A 16,742-nucleotide genomic window follows, 5' to 3' on the forward strand; every position below is an offset into this window, starting at 1 on the left:
TCATGCAACCTGGTTTGCCAACCTCTGCCTAAATTATCATGTCATTTATGGTTTTTGGTTACAAATATATTTCTATTTTGAAACCTCCCTTTTACTACATACAGTGTCTTAGCAGACAGATGGATAGATAGGTAGAAAACTGATAACTGCTAGATGATATGTCAACAATTAGAATTTTTTAAAACAAAAGAAATGGTTGTTGTCCATTTAGGATATTAGAATATAAGCCCCTTGAGGGCCGTGCTTGGCACGAGGCCTGGCACGTAGTAGAAGCTAATCGTTTCTCTCAGATAAATGAACAAATAACGGTCAAAGGAAAGGGAAATTTTGTTCCCATCCTAAAAACATCATCAACACTCATTTGTCCAAACTCTTAAGTGTTCCAGAAGAACGGTAGAGGGCAGATGTCAAAACTGAAGACTTAAATTAGATTAAGGAAATGAAAATAAATCACCAGAAGTTTCTTGGACAGAGGTGTATTGCAGCATCAGAGCTCAGACGCAGTGTCAGATCAAGATGAAAGTCTGGAAAAATTATCACAAAAGGAAGGATATGTTTAGATTGGTCTTACCACAAGGAGAGGTCCATTCTGGGGGAGAGAAAGAGAGAAATCAAGGGCAATAAGATGTCAAATTATATTAGCTAGGTGTTTACGCCCAACTATGGCAGCTTAAACATTTAAGATTTCACTTTTTCTCTCATCAAATAATCCCTGAAGTGGGCAAACGGGGAAATATGGCAATTCCATCAAATTTTCAGGGAGGCAGAGGCAGGTTTCTTCTATCTTCATCCTCCATCTCCAAGTTACCTCATAGTTTAAAGGAGCTGCTGGAACTCTAGCCATTACATACACATTCCAGATTGCAGGTGCAGAAATGAAGAGGAGAGGACAAAAGGGGACACTTATCAGCTGAGTTAACTTTCTTAGTCTTCCCGAGGCCTCACAAACATTTCCACTTGCCTATCAAGGGTCAAAAATTAGGCATATGAACATATTTAGCTGCAAGGGAGGACTGAAACATAGCTTTTGATTGGTGCATTGCTATTTACATAAAATTGGTGGTCTATTTCTAAGGAAATAGAAGAGAAAGGATATTGTAAAAGCAACCAGGCATGGGAGTTCCCTGGTGGTCCAGTGGATAAGACTCGGTGCTTTCACTGCCGTGGCCCGTTCAATCCCTGGTCAGGGAACTAAGATCCAGCAAGCTGCACAGCATGGCCAAAAAAAAAAAAAAAAAGAAGAAGAAAAAGAAACTAGCCATATCTTCCTTAGCAATTACAATAGCTTATGAATTCATTGATCCATAAACATTTATTATACAATTACCAGGCTTGGCTTGCCAGACAAGGTTATAGAAGAGAACAATGGAAGTCTCTGTTCTTGTGGAGCTTAAAGAGAGAAGAGAGACATTAAACAGAATCATGGATAATGAAGGTTTCTAAAATACAGGTTGCTATTGGAGCATATAAACTGGGTCATCTAATCCAGGGGTTGACAAACTGTCTTCAAAGGTTCAGAGTGGGACTTCCCTGGCGGTCCAGTAGTTAGGACTCCATGCTTCCAGTGCAGGGGGCCCGGGTTTGATCCCTGCGTGGGAGCTAAGATCCTGCCTGCCACACAGCATGGCCAAAAGAAAAAAAGAAAATTCAAAGCATCAGAGAGTAAATTTTTTCAGCTTTGGGTGCCCTATGGTCTCTGTCTCAACTACTGAACTCTGCCCTTATAGCATGAAAACAGCCATAGGAAACACGTAAATGGATGGACACAGTTGTGTTCCAATAAAACTTTATTTACAAAAGCAGATAGGGGGCCGAAATCGCCCCACGGGTCATAGTTTGGTGACCCCTGATCTAAGCTAATGTGAGCTGTCAGTTAAGATCCTGCTGAAGGGATGCTTTATTAAGAGGAGACATAAAAGATGATCAGAAGTTCATTATGAAGAAAGGAACAGGGCTGACATAGAGTGTTTCAGGTGAAGAGTCCATCATTTCAAAGATGGAGTTACAAGAGAGAGCAAAGCATATTCATGGTATTTAAAGGACTCCAAATAGGATGGAGGAAAACAAGCAAGAAAGAGAGTTATAAAAGATGAGTTGGTAGGAGGTTGAAATCAGGGATTCCACAGGGCGCCTGTACTTTATTATAAGGGCAATATAGAGTGACTGGGGGCTTTCAGTAAGAAGTGACAGGATTAGACCTGCATATTTTAAGTCAGTTCTGGCTGTTGGACAGAGTGACGAGATCAGAGGGGCCAAGGATAGAGGTGAGACATCCACCAGAGTAGATAAAATGAGAAATAAAATCCAAGAACATCAAGGGTTGGTGAACTGTTTTTACTCACAACACTTCTGGCACCAAATGTGTGAGTCTTTTTCCGCACACCAACCAATTCTCCAAATCTCCAGACACCAGCCTGGTGTCCTACAGTTCATTTCAATTCTGACACTAACTACCCAGAGTTAGTGTCATATTCCACAGGTTTAAGAGCTCAGTCCCCAAGACGGCCTTCACTTCAGTCACGCGTATTGGGGCCCCCAAGGTACCCACACGTCTGTCCGACTTGGTTGGAAGTCAGGAGCTCCTACAAACTCCCTCCCCCAGGTTTAACAGTTTGTTAGCATGGCTCAGAGAACTCAGGGGAACAGTTTACTTATGTTTACTGGTTTGTTATAAAGACACAACTCAAGAGCAGCCAAATGGCAGCGTGGCGTGGACAGGGTTTGGGGTGGCGGTAGGGGTTCAAGAAGCTTCCAGGGCTGCCCTGGTGGCGCAGTGGTTGGGAGTCCGCCTGCCGATGCAGGGGACGCGGGTTGGTGCCCCGGTCCGGGAAGATCCCACGTGCCGCGGAGCGGCTGGGCCCGTGGGCCGTGGCCGCTGAGCCTGCGCGTCCGGAGCCTGTGCTCCGCAGCGGGAGAGGCCGCGACAGTGAGAGGCCCGCGTACCGGAAAAAAAAAAAAAAAAAAAAAAAAAAAAAGAAGCTTCCATGCCCTCTCTGGGGGCGCCACCCTCCCAGCACTCCATATGCTCACCAGCCCAGAAGTTCTCCAAACCCTGTTCACTGGGGACTTTACGGAGATGTGCTACAAAAGCACGCAGTCATTGGCCGTTGGTGACCAGCTCAACCTCCAGCCCCTCTTCCCTCCCCAGAGGTTCAGGGGGTGGAGAGCTGAAAGTTCCAATCCTCTTATTATGCCTTGGTCTTTCTGTTGACCAGCCCCCATTCTGAAGCTTCCTAGTTATCTCATTGGATACAAGTTAGACCATCACCACTCCAGAGATTCCCAGGGTTTTAGGAGCTGGGTGCTAGGAAACGGGAACAAAGACCAAATATTTATTTATCATATCACAGTTAGCAAATAAATGGACAAGCTATGATAGCTCTTAAACTTATGGTGGGAGGAAAAATTGGTACAACCATTTCGGGAAATTGTTTGGGAGTTTCTATTAAAGCTGATACCCTTCTGCCTTGAGAGCCTAACATTTCTACTCCTAAGTAGGTGCCCAAGAGAAAGGCTAAAATACATATACGGGAACATCCACACTCACCCTTTGAAATAGCCAAAGATTGGAAATAATCCAAATGCCCAGCCATAGTAGGATGGGTAAATAAATTGTGTTATCCTTATGCAATGTTGTAAAATGCAACATTAAGAATGACCAGCCCACAACTACGTGCATTAACATAGATGGTGTCCACAAACACAAGACGTGCTGAAAGAAAGAAAACAGACACAAAAGGGTGTAGTCAGTTCTGCCCTGATGTGACATTTGTGTACCTAAAAATCACTACCCTATGCAAAATCGCTCAATAGAAACCACAGGGCTTATGGGGAAATGGGGTTAGGGGGACAACAAGAAAAACTTAATTGGTGACACATGAATAATAATAGGAAACTAACAAAAATGGTAACCCAGTTTTACAAACTTTAAGTGTGTGTTTTTTAACGCATAAATACTACGATTAATATGGCGCTTTGGAAAAGTCCTGAACTTTGCTTGCTTGCGGAAGCGGCGTCAGAGGATTTGTAGCTCGTGGCTTCTTGTGGAGTGATGGAAAGGGGTTGTCTGACACAGGAAAGTCCGAACACCAGGAGTGGATGAGTGTGTCTCATGACAGACACAGTGAAACGGGGAAGGAGCAATGCTTGGGGTGTGTGCATTTTGTGTGTTCCTCCGCCGGGGGTGGTTTTCCACATTTATTTAGAGTTTTTCAACACAAAATCACATCAGTCAGTGCAAAATTTGCCTTACGTGTACGCTGCTCTCTAATATGGTCAACATGCTGGGACGAAGGTGCGCGTCCAGAGCAAGCGTTACAGCAGAACTGACTCCGCCTACTGAATGATTCCACTTTGTATAAACTTCAAAACCAGGTAAAGCCCTATCTATGTGTAAGTCAGGAGAGTGGTTACCCTTGGATGGAGTAAGGTGATGACCCCAAGAAGGGCAATGATGGGGCTCCTGGGGAGCTGGGAATGATCTGTTTCCGGGTGCTGGTTTCATTTTATGAAAACATTATGGGATCTGATCTTTACCATACTTGTCTTTGCTATGTATATATCAAACTACAATAAGACACAGTGAATGAATGAATGAATGAATAAAAAAGAGAATCTAAATAAAGCAACAAGAAAAGAAGACTAGTTAGGAAATTGTCCTTGTCTTCTGGATAAAAGACAAGGGTGCAGACTTAGAAAACAAACTTATGGTTACCAAAAGGGAAAGGGGCGGGAGGATAAACTGGGAATTTGGGTTTAACAGATACAAACTACTATGTATAAAATAGATAAACAGGGACCTACTTAGAGCACAGGGAACTATATTCAGTATCTTGTAATAACCTAGAATGTTAAAGAATCTGAAAAGGGATATATATACATACAAATGTGTGTGTGTGTATAACTGAATCACTTTGCTGTACACCTAAAACATTGTAAATCAAATATACTTCAATAAAAATAAAATAAAAGCCCCTTAACAGCCCCTACCACCACCACCAAAAAAAGACCATGGTGGCCTGGACCAGGGTGTAAGCAGAGTAGATTAGAGAGCTGCCTGGAATGCAGAGTACCATGATGTGACTGACGGAGGAAAACCGAGAGGTCAAGAGTCCAGGGTAACGCCCAAGTTTCTCTCTGGGATAAGGGATCAGACCAATGTCAAAATGGGCAGTTCCCATTTCAGACAAACCTCTTCGTGCTTCATATCCGTTCAATTTCCCTGCAACTTTGGACAGAACTGACCAACGTGAGAACAAGTTCACTACATTGCTACCAAACATCCAGATACCTCTTTCATTAGGTCCATGGGAATCTGCCTCCTTTTTTGAAACAGAATAGTGATGAACTCATGTTATTTTACGGACTTAACTTCATGATTTCACTGAGCAAGGACCACAGTGAGAGAACCAAGGTTTAATGGGATCTTGGCATATTTTGCTAGAACAGAGAGAACGTTCATAAATGTGCCAAACTTCCAGGCAAAATGGCATCCGTTTGTATTTCTCTCTACACCTTTAAAAAGCCATTGTCCTGGGCTTCCCTGGTGGCGCAGTGGCTGAGAGTCCGCCTGCCGATGCAGGGGACACGGGTTCGTGCCCCGGTCCGGGAAGATCCCGCATGCTGCAGAGCGGCTGGGCCCGTGAGCCATGGCCGCTGAGCCTGCGCGTCCGGAGCTTGTGCTCCGCAACGGGAGAGGCCACAACAGTGAGAGGCCCGCGTACCGCAAAAAAAAAAAAAGCCATCGTCCTTCCTTACCCACTCCCATATGGTAAATAGTCTCGATGGTAAAGTTTTAAAGTTGGAGACTTATAAAGGCGGACAGGAAATCAAAACCACCTCTGTTTCATGGTTTGTGATGACTTACTCTTCCACGGTTTTGAGTTTAGAAAGAGTTGGGGTTTTTTAAATTAATTTTTAATAGCATCTGCTGTTATTGTTTTTTCTATATAGAAAAACTCTGCAAAGATCCGAGCTCAGCCTCTCACTTAATCATCTTCTTTATGGGAGGAATAAATGACTTTAGAGTTGAGGTGCCGAGGGCATCCAAACTCTTTCTCAGCTGGTGCACTTTGAGTGTAACTTAAATCGCAAACCCCCTCGGGGCCCAGGGCTTATCTTTTTTATCTCTTGTAAAGGGTTGAACAGACTGTGAGTATTCAACAAGTAATAAATAACGCTATATTCTACATCAATAGTGAGTGCAGTCTAGTTGGAAAAAGCCGATTCTGATCAAAATCAAGGCCCAAGATACATATATGCATATGGCTGATTCACTTTGTTGTACAGCACAAACTAACACAGCATTGTAAAGCAATTATACTCCAATAAAGATGTTTTAAAAAAAAAAAATCAAGGCCCAAGCATCACCCAAGCCTTGGATTTCATCCAAATGTGACCTCATGGGAAGACTCTTTGAAAATTAAGAGGAGGGATGTGTGTGTTGCCTTGAATTTCCTGTCCATATTGACACCCCTTAGAGTAGGAAGATAAGGGTTTTCAGAAGAATTTTTCTTTCTACATATTGCTGATGATTCCCTAGGTTTGACAGCTAATTGGTCCTCAATTAATATCTAATGACTAAATAATAATAATAGTTAATATGTATGAAGTGCTTACCCTGTATCAAGCACTATGATAAGGCTTTACAGGGAGTAAGTGTCTCATTCAACCATCATGTCAACACTATGGGGTAGGTTCTATTACTGGCCCTATTTTACAGACGGGAAAACAGAGATTCAGAGAGGTTTAGTCACTTGCTCAAGGTCACTTAGCTAGTGAATGGTATAGCAGGATTTTAACTCCCGCTCAGAACCACTCCATTTTACTGTCTTTGCAAATCAAATGCCTCATCGATTGAATATGCTGACTTTTGTGCCTGAGTTAAGACCAAAAATGGGATTACTGAAATTCAAGGGTTAAAAAAAAATCTTGCCAAATGATTCTTGGGTGGTTAAGCCTCAGAAGAAGTGGTAGATACTCACATATCTCAGTTGCTTTGCCCTGAATATAACCAACTCCTTAATGTCTCAGAAACTTGGAATTTGGCATTAAAAAGAACTTCAAAGATTATTTAGTTCAACGTCTTACCCAACAGAAGACACCCTTCCATGGAACAGTGCAGCCTCTGCTTGACTGCCTCCAGGGACGGGAGGCTCACTACCTCAAGTACCTTCAAGCACTGCCTAAGCGGCAGGTTGCCCTTTCCTCACCTTTCAGACCTAAGCAAGAAACTGGTGCCTAATTCCTGGTGCTTCACAAGAAATACAGATCTGTCTGCCTAAGTGAACACTCTGGTTTGTTCCCTGGAGAGACAGACAAAATGATATCAGAGTTTATTGAGGCTTCCTGGCAGCCCAAGTCTCCACATGCTACTCCCAGCTCCATAATCCTCAAATCTACAAAAATACAACAGGATGGCGTGTGCCGAGACTTCCCTGGTGGTCCAGTGGTTAAGACTCCGTGCTTCCACTGCAGGGGGCATGGGTTTGATCCCTGGTCGAGGTCACGTGGCACAGCCAAAAGAAAAAAAAAAAAAGATGGTGTGTGCCATGATGTATTCTGGGAGGCAAAGAGAAAAATCTCCAATGTTCTAAGGAAACACCCAGGCAGCCTGTATACCCCTTCCTCTTGGTCTTCTTTCATTGGCGCTTGAGTATCTTTCTGTCACTCTGAACACTCAGGAGTTCTAATAGGACCTCTCCCAAAGCCAGAGTCCTTATTTTCAGCCAACCCTACCTCACCTACCAACCTCTCCTACTCATAGCCAACCCCCTCCACATCTCCTTAGTACCCGTGTGCCTACCGCAGCGAAACTGTAGTGGTGACAAGAATTGTCCTTGAAGCCAGAGGGATCTGTGTTTGCATGCCATGTTTATTGCTTACTAGCTGTGTGACCTTGGACAAACATCTTAGCCATTCGGGGCCTCCATTTCTTCATTCACAAAATGACCTTATTCCTCAGAGGGATACAGCTCACGTAAAGGAAAGAGCGGATCTATCCTGAGGATCTAACGTACAGCATGGTGACTATAGTTAACAATACTGTATTATATACTTGAAAGTTGTTTAAGAAAGTAGATCTTAAGTGTTATCACCATACACTGAAAAAAAAGGTAATTATGTGAGGGGATGGAGGTGCTAACTAACCTTAGTGTGGTAATCATTTCACAATATAGTCGTGCATCAAATCATCCCATCATACACCTTAAACTAACATGGGTTACATGTCAATAATATCTCAATAAAGCTGGAAAACAATAATAAAATAAAATTAAAATTAAATTAAATAATAAAATAAAATAAATTGACACACAGGACATAAATTGACACAAGTAGATAATCAGACAGACACCCAGTCACACAGACATTTGTACAGACATATGCATGGACACACACCCACACACACAAAGACACACACGAAGTAATAGCAATCCATCACAACTACGGCGCTGTTCCCTCGCCCGCAGCCAACCTCCGTCCCCGCACCTCCCACCTCCTGCACCCCTGCGCCTTCCCCTTACCCACCACACCCCAGACCCTAAATTCAGAAAGTTGGGCCAGCAAGGACGTTTGATTGGCCAAGCCCCCTTCAGTGGTTTTATTTTTCCGAGTGCGGTTTTGAAGCAACATGGGAAGTAATGAGAGGAAATAATTTTGTTCATTGTTGAACAAGCAGAGGACACTGTGGCAATGTGTATAACAGATGTGTGTGCAGGGAGAGGGTTTCTATACACGATTGTGTGCTCCCATCTCTCTCCAAAGATGGGGAATTCAAATCGGCATTTTTATTTTTATTTTTTTAAGGGAAGGAAGCAGAAGGAGAGCTTGAACCCACTCCAGAGGTGTATTAAGTTGGACAGCCCTGAAGCATGGGGTAGCCTTGCCTGCAGTCTGGTTTCTCCTAAGAAGAATCACGGGATGCCTGCTGATGTTAATTCCTCGATTTATATAATGTCAGGGAGTCAGGTTTTATCTTTCCTTGCTCCCAAAAATAACATTAAAAAAAAAAACTGAACAGAATGAAAATCACTTCATGGAGTCATCCAGATGAAACCAAGAGTCTCGCTACCTTGGGCTCATGAAAGTGGTATCAGAACTGTACAGGCTTCTGGTAAAATCCAGCCCATGTGATCCTTTAATGAGAAAGCCCACCCTGCCCTCACTGTCCGCTAAATGTCGTCCCCTTCCTATGCATCCTTCCAGTTCTTATGTTTTAGGTCAAGCATGCATTAATCTTATCTCTGGTCTTTCAGCTCAGACCTCGCTAAAGAGGCTTCTGCCAGGAGCCAAGGTCATACTCTTTCTCCCTGGAAAAGCCAACAGCCTCCTCTGGTCCACAGGCATAAGCTTAACCAAAGATCACAACTGGCTACATGTGAGCTGGATCCAGACCCCAGACCTGTTTTATTTGGCTCATAGAGTGTTGGCTCAGAAGATATATTTTCAAAATTTTGAATCCTCTGCCAACATTGAAAAATCAGAAGCTTTCACATAAAAATTGCAGTTTTTCAGCTTTTCTGGAAAACTTGAAAGTTCTGGCAACACTCAGCCTATATTCCTACAAGGCTACCTTGGCTAGAGCTGAGTGGCGGGTGGTCCCTTGAGACAGGATGCTGCATTTTGCCACAGTCCACACCACTCCCTAGTGTCTCCTCACATTGTGCCTCAAAGCCTGTTGCTCTTTACCACTGACCTCTCAGTGTTGTTTTACTTACAGAAGAATTAACGGGACAGGAAGATAGGTCTTACACCCACTTCTCTTTCAAAAGTAGAGAAACAAAGGATCATGATGGTGTAATAACAAAACAAAAACTTAACACTTACTTGGAATATTCTAAGCTCATTATATGAATTAATTCATTTAATCCTCACAACAACTCTCTAAGGGTTGGTCCGTGGATGTTATCTTGTTATTGTTTTTTCGGTTTTGGTTTGGTTTTTTTTTTTTGGCCGCACCGTTCCCCCACCAGGGATCGAACCCAGGCCATCAGACTGCCAGGGGAATTCCCTGTTATCTTGTTATTGTTGACATTGTTGTTGTTATTACCATTTTAAAGAATGGGAGAAATTACGGTAAACTAAGAAGGCCATGCTTTACAGGGAATAAGGTATCTATTTCTTTGTGGAAATGAAACTATCCTATATACCATCCTATGTACCATCTTAAAGATCTTCCATTTGTCCCTCTAGAGCCACTCACCACCCGTCCCCACCCTACTCTCTGGCCCTGGAGATGTATCCTTACAGATCTGTATGGGTCCCTTCTTTGGCTTCAAGTTGGACTTGGCCAACAAGAGAAATGGAGAGGAAATATGGGTGTGAGTGAACCTGGGGTATATATTCCCCAGCTCCCTCCCTGTGGGGTCAAAGAGTCATAGCAGGTGGGCTGAGTCCCTCTACCAGAGGTCAGGGGTCCGTACCAGGGCCTCTCCACAGAATCGCCCTCCTCAGTAACTTCTCTTTCAGCCTAGGGGAGGTAAGTGCCCCCACGTGTTACTAGTCTCAGGGTACTTCACTATTGCTCTTGGTTTTCTTCTACCTCCTTAGTTCCCTTCATCCTTCACAAACATCTGTAAACAGTCCCTTGAGGAACCTTCCATCACATGGCCCGGTGGGAGGGTATCATCTGTTTCCTGCCAGGATCCCATCTAATGCATCTTTTTTTTTTTTTTTGGCCGCACCATACAGCATGCAGCATCTTAGTTCCCCAACCCGGGATCGAACCCTGGCCCCCTGAAGTGGAAGCGTGGAGTCCTAACCACTGGACAGCCAGGGAGTTCCCCATCTAATACATCTTTGATCAGCATCATTCATTTGTGCTACCTGCCCAGCCCTAGAAGATATTTGAGTTTGCTACCCCTGCACTAGACTTACATTTTATACAGCACACAAGAGGAGTCCAGTAAGCTTATCTGTGGCTCTCGGAAAACTAATTCTTTTTTTCCACCACCATCTTTGATGCAAAAAAAGAGAAATCTCTTTTTTGCTCTTGGGTTGAGAGCACGCCCTTGGGTTTTTGCTCATGCCCTTGGGTTGACAGACCATATGGGGTAAAGAAAAGAGCACTGGAATAGGAGTTAGGAGCCCTGGATCCTAGGCAGAATGCCCCCTTTCAGAAACATAGTCACTTTGCAGAAGAGCCAGCTGGGACCTCACCAGATGCAATCGTGCAAAATAGCGTGGCCACAGACAGGATCTTTCCAAGCCCTGCCCAGGGAGGAAGGCAGCCTGCCCAGATTTTTCCCTTTCTATTTTGTTTCCCTGTTCGATACCCATCCCCACCTCCCCTTAAGCCTTGGATCAATCCCCCCTTACCGCCCCCCCTAAAATTTCCAGTTGTGCATCTATGGCATAAATGCTTGTTTTTCGACAAAACTTCATTTAAACTTCAACTCTCTATGTGGGAAAGGAATGCCCCTTTTAACAGAAAATCAATGTTGTTAATAAACAAAGTACATGTTATTTAGCATCGTTGGACCCTGCAAGTCCCACCAGGTCACTTGGCACTTCTATAGAAATATGTTTCTGGATAATCCCAGAGCCCCTGGCCAGGCCTCACCCAGCAGTCTCTGAAAGTTAAAATGATCACATCGTCAAGCAGTGGATGAGATCAGAATTGTGCAAAAGGGCCTTGGAAACAAAATCCTTCCTCGGTCAGAAGCAGAGAGAGTGAGAACATGATTTCTCTCTTTCTTTAGCGTATGTTTGCTAAAGACCTTCTCACTGCCAAGCGGGGACCTGGGTCCTGGAGGTGCAGGGGGCAAGGGAGAGACAGTCCCCTGGTTCCCTGGGGGCCCACGTTCCAGAAGGTGCCCACACACCCAAGACCCTATTTTGATGGAATTTTCAAAGTTCAAGGGGATCACAGACACAGGGACCTACCACAGTGATTTATACCCCAGCCTTGGTGTCGGGGTTAAGTAGACACAGGAGAATGGGTGCTAGAAGCCGTGGGAACAGCACGTACAGATGCACAGAGATGCGAACACCAGGTGTGCCTGGGCCACAACAAGAAGTTCCGTGCTGCTGATGGGCAGGTGTTCTAGAGCCCATTCATCCCCCAACATTAGTACATAAGCTCTCCATGAACTTATGTTTACCAGGGGGGGGAAGCGTTAGGGGGAGGGATAGATTAGGAGTTTGGGATCGACATGTACACACGGCTGTATTTAAAATAGATAACCATTGGGGCTTCCCTGGTGGCGCAGTGGTTGCGCGTCCGCCTGCCGATGCAGGGGAACCGGGTTCGCGCCCCGGTCCGGGAGGATCCCACATGCCGCGGAGCGGCTGGGCCCGTGGGCCGTGGCCGCTGGGCCTGCGCGTCCGGATCCTATGCTCCGCAACGGGAGAGGCCCCAGCAGAGGGAGGCCCGCATACCACAAAAAAAAAATAAATAAATAAAATAAAATAAAATAAAATAGATAACCAACAAGGACCTACTGTAAAAGATAAATAGATAAATAAATGAATAATTTTTTTAAAGAAAGAAAAAAAAAGAACATAAGTTCTCTGAAGGTAAGGATTCTCGTTTTGCTCATGACTATAATGCCTGACACACAGCAGCTGCTCAAAAAATATGTGTTATATGAATGTATCCACATATCTACTGAGAACTTTCTAGATAATATACTCTACTGGGGAATTAACACTGGACAGACAAAGGACCAGCTCTCCAGGTGCTCACAGGCTGAGGGAGGGGATTAAAGGTAAGGAAGTGGACAATCTCGATACAATGTGATAAATACTAAGATACCGGAGCTGCTAGGGTGGACTTTTTGGTGAAGTAAGAACCGTGGAGAAAGTAACATCTCAGCAGAGTTAACCAGGGATGAGGGGACAGGAACGGACACTCAAGGCAGTGGGAATAACACATGCAAAGGCTTGGGGGTGAGAAAAAGCAGGAAAGGATGGGCTCAGTGGAGACAGACAGCCGTTGGGTGCGTGTCACAGAGAAAGGTCATCTAGCCAGAACACAGAAGATAGATTGATAGATCACTAGATAGATAGATAGATACATACATACATACATAGATACATAGATAGACAGATACATAGATAGATAGATACATAGATAAAGACTGACAATAAAATTCAACCACTACTGAGAGGTCAACTCCAATAACCAAATCTCCAATAACCAAGTCAACCAGGTCCCTAGGTGTCTTGCTTAATAAGGACATGTCGCCTTTATTAATCACTTACTATGTGCCAGCCACTGGGCTTTGAAGCTATTTACTTTTCAGCTCTAAGAAGTGGGTCCCACTTTTATCCCCATTATACAGGTGAGCCAACTGAGGTTCTACGGTACAAAGTGACTCCCATACAGGGTTCATAGGACCCACTCACAAAGATAACAGAGATGTGAACCCAGGCCCACGAGAGCAATGAAGGCATCTCGTAGCCCGAGAGGGCAGGCAAAAAAAGGAACGGAGGACAGCGAGGAGGAAAGTGAGTCACTTTATCCACAGGCATGTCTCCCTGGCTCATCAAATGCAAATGAAGCCTGGGATGGAACAAGCACCGGTAATTAAAGTGGAATGAAGGTGGGGATGGTGGAACAATGTGGCACATTCTCCACCACCAGAGGCAGGGTGGTTGCCATGGGGACAGACCAAGGTGATGGGACCAGAGATCAAAGGCCTCCCCATGATCTTCTCCTCTGTTGGAGTTGAAGTATCAACTGTTGTAGCTCCTGGAGAACCAGAGAACACAGCTAGCTGTCCCAATTAGAGGACAGTTTCTTAGCACCTGCTTCTGAAGCTGGGACATAGCATATGGTTGAAAGGAGAGTATTTGTGTCCTTCAATGATTATGTTTGTTTGTTTGGGTTTTTTATTTTTTTCGGCTGTGCAGCATGTCTTGGGCTTTGCGGGATCTTAGTTCACTGACCATGGATTGAACCAGTCCCCTCGGCAGAATGATTATTATTTTATTAACTTTAATTTTCTTTATACCAAGCTTGTTGTCAAAAACTTCAACAATGGATACAAAACAGATATGCATTAAAAGGAAAATTCTCTTCCTCTTACTTGAAGTCTCTGATAATTAACTCTTTCTAAAAAGACACACAAGAAATTGAAAGCTTTTCTTGCTCCTTGGGTGACCAGGGTATCTCTGGACAAAGAGAAGGAAGCCATCTTCACTGTATATCCTTTTATACGTTCTGATTTATTTTTTAATTTAAAACTATAAATTAAATTTTAAAAATAAGTATAATTTTTAAGCTAAAATTATACACATAAAATTTAACCATCTCTTAAATAGGCGTTTATGTCTCTTACAGAATTTTTTTCTCTTTGCATATAGAAACTTAGATACGTAACGTATACAATTGTTCAACAATGAAAATCTGTCTCATCCTTTTTAAAGGTTTTGTGGAATTCCTTAAGACCATGGTCTATGTAATCTATTCCCTTTCTATAAAAAAGAGGGGATTGAAACATTGCTGTTCCCCTTTCATGCTTCCACCTGGATCACTCCAGACTGAAAGGGAGCAGAGTAGCTACCTGGGGACTTCAACATGAGGCCAAGTCAAAGCTCTAATGTTTGGACGGCTGAGTCAGGTGACCTATGACCTGGCACACAGATGCAAGAGGGTTTTTTGGGGGGGGTTTTTTTGGCCACGCTGCACAGCACGTAGAATCTTAATTCCCTGACCAGGGATCGAACCGACGGCCTCTGCACTGGAAGCTCAGAATCTTAACCACTGGACCACCAGGGAAGTCCCCAAGAGCTCTTTAATCAGATCCCCTGGGCTCAAATCCAGGCTCAGTCCTTTAACGGGATCTCAGGCTAAATCTCAATGTTCTTATCTCTTAAGAGGGCATCATAGTATCTCCCTCATAGAATATTCCTGAGGAGTAAATGAAAAATCCATGCACAGCACCCAGGCTGTGGCCTTGCAGAGAATACCTAAGCGCCCCGAAAATGACCCGTTTTAGTGTCCTTATTTTTATCATACTATTACATCCTCCAGGATGACTATTGGCTAAGCCCCCCTCTCCTCCAGCCACTCACTCAACACATGTTAATTGAGTGCCTAGTATGTGTCCAGCTGGGGTCCACCCAGCTCAAGGAGAAAGGCACACATCAAAGGGAAAACTTCAGCCAGCTCTGGCTCCAGAGCCCAGAATTTCAGTTTACACCTCTGATCTGGAGATGCCCTAAATCAGCAGGGCCCTTCCAAAGAGACAAGAAAAAAAATAAATAAACTTACCTAGAGTTCAAAGTCACTAATGTGGCTCCAGAATATTAGGACACGGTATTTGTTTCCAGGGCTCTGAACGGGGACGTTTCAAGAGAAATTTTAAGGGAGCACTTCCAGAATGCATTTTGTTCACACTCACTTCTAAACCAATGAACCCCCACAGGGAAATCAGTGTGGGTCCAGGTTTAAGTTAAATTATAATAATAGTAGTAGTAATAATATTAGCTCTTATTTATTAGGGGTTTGCTATGTACCAGACTCTGTGCTAAGAGCTTTCCATGCATCATCTCATTTCACCTTCAAAATAAGCCAAGAGGCAATTCCCTGGTGGTCCAGTGGTTAGGACTCAGCGCTCTCACTGCTGGCGCCCAGGTTCAATCCCTGGTCGGGGAACTGAGATCCCACAAGCTCCACGGCGTGGCCAAATTAAAAAGAAAAAAAAAAAAATTTAAGCCAAGAGATATGAAGTGTTAAGATCTACAGGATACAGATGAACCACTGGAGGCTCAGAGAGGTCAAGGGGCTTGCCCGAGGTCACACAGCTAGTAAATGGCCAGGCCAGGATTCTGACTCTAAAGAGCATGCTCCAGAGCTCTCTGCCATCCGCAAGTCAAAGAGCAAAGACGCCTCAAACTTGGGGAGGATTTGGACTTCTCTTCTCTTCTCTAAACCCCTGCAAAGGCCACCACAAAGAGCACTGGAGGAAGACCAGAAAGCTAACCGAAAGCTCAGTGGTTAACTCCCCTTTGGGTGTGCTCTGGAGCTGTGCACACAGGCTACGGAAGAGGGGCTACAGAAACCTGAATCATTTAGCACAAGGCCTGGAAGACAATGCATGACATTGTAGGCTGAGGCAGCTGAACCTGAGAACCCGGAGGACCTGGCCGCATCTCTCTAATCGGATCTGAAAACCACATTCCTACGGTTCCCCCAGGTTGCAGCAAATTCCTCTGGCTTATTAAGCAGGTATGACCCGTCTTTCTGATATAAAAACAATAGGCTGTGTGCTGGGCTGGGCTGAGACCTAACAGAAAATAAAAAGTCAGCAGCACAAAGCCTATCACCTCAAACACACATCTGGAAAGCATTTTCTATTGATATAAAAATGGATGTGTGGATAATGCATATGTGTATTTATGAATCTGGTGTATTAATCACAAAGGTCACAGTGAGAAAGGGCCATTCTGACTCCAAAGCCAGCCCCCATGCTGAGCTTTCGCATGACTGGGGGGGGTCGACTTATCCCAACCGAGGCCAAAGCTTCATATACACACCTTCTTCTCTATTAATCAGGTCTCCAAAACCCAACCAGGCTAAACACGGACGCTTTCTCTCTGGTGTCTTGGAGTGGATACATTTGAAAACGGAACATGCTTATGAGGTCTGCTGATTCTGGTCCCTTCTAATGAGAGCTCTTACTTGACTGAAAGTCAGGTTTCTTAGAAAATTGCATTTTGCAAGAAAGCTGGTTGATTTTATATATGTGTGTGTGTGTGTGTGTGTGTGTGTGTGTGTGTGTGTGTTTATATATTTT

At 44.1% G+C, this 16,742-nt stretch overlaps 1 non-coding gene across 1 annotated transcript; it reads left to right on the forward strand.

Moving 5' to 3' along the window:
- The first annotated feature begins 15,529 nt into the window (after positions 1-15,529).
- Positions 15,530-15,601, forward strand: TRNAE-CUC (transfer RNA glutamic acid (anticodon CUC)). Its single transcript has one exon. It is a non-coding gene; the product is annotated as a tRNA-Glu (tRNA).
- Positions 15,602-16,742: the final 1,141 nt, after the last annotated feature.

This window comes from Physeter macrocephalus, chromosome 19 (genome assembly GCF_002837175.3).
Source record: "Physeter macrocephalus isolate SW-GA chromosome 19, ASM283717v5, whole genome shotgun sequence".
Lineage (NCBI taxonomy): Eukaryota > Metazoa > Chordata > Mammalia > Artiodactyla > Physeteridae > Physeter > Physeter macrocephalus.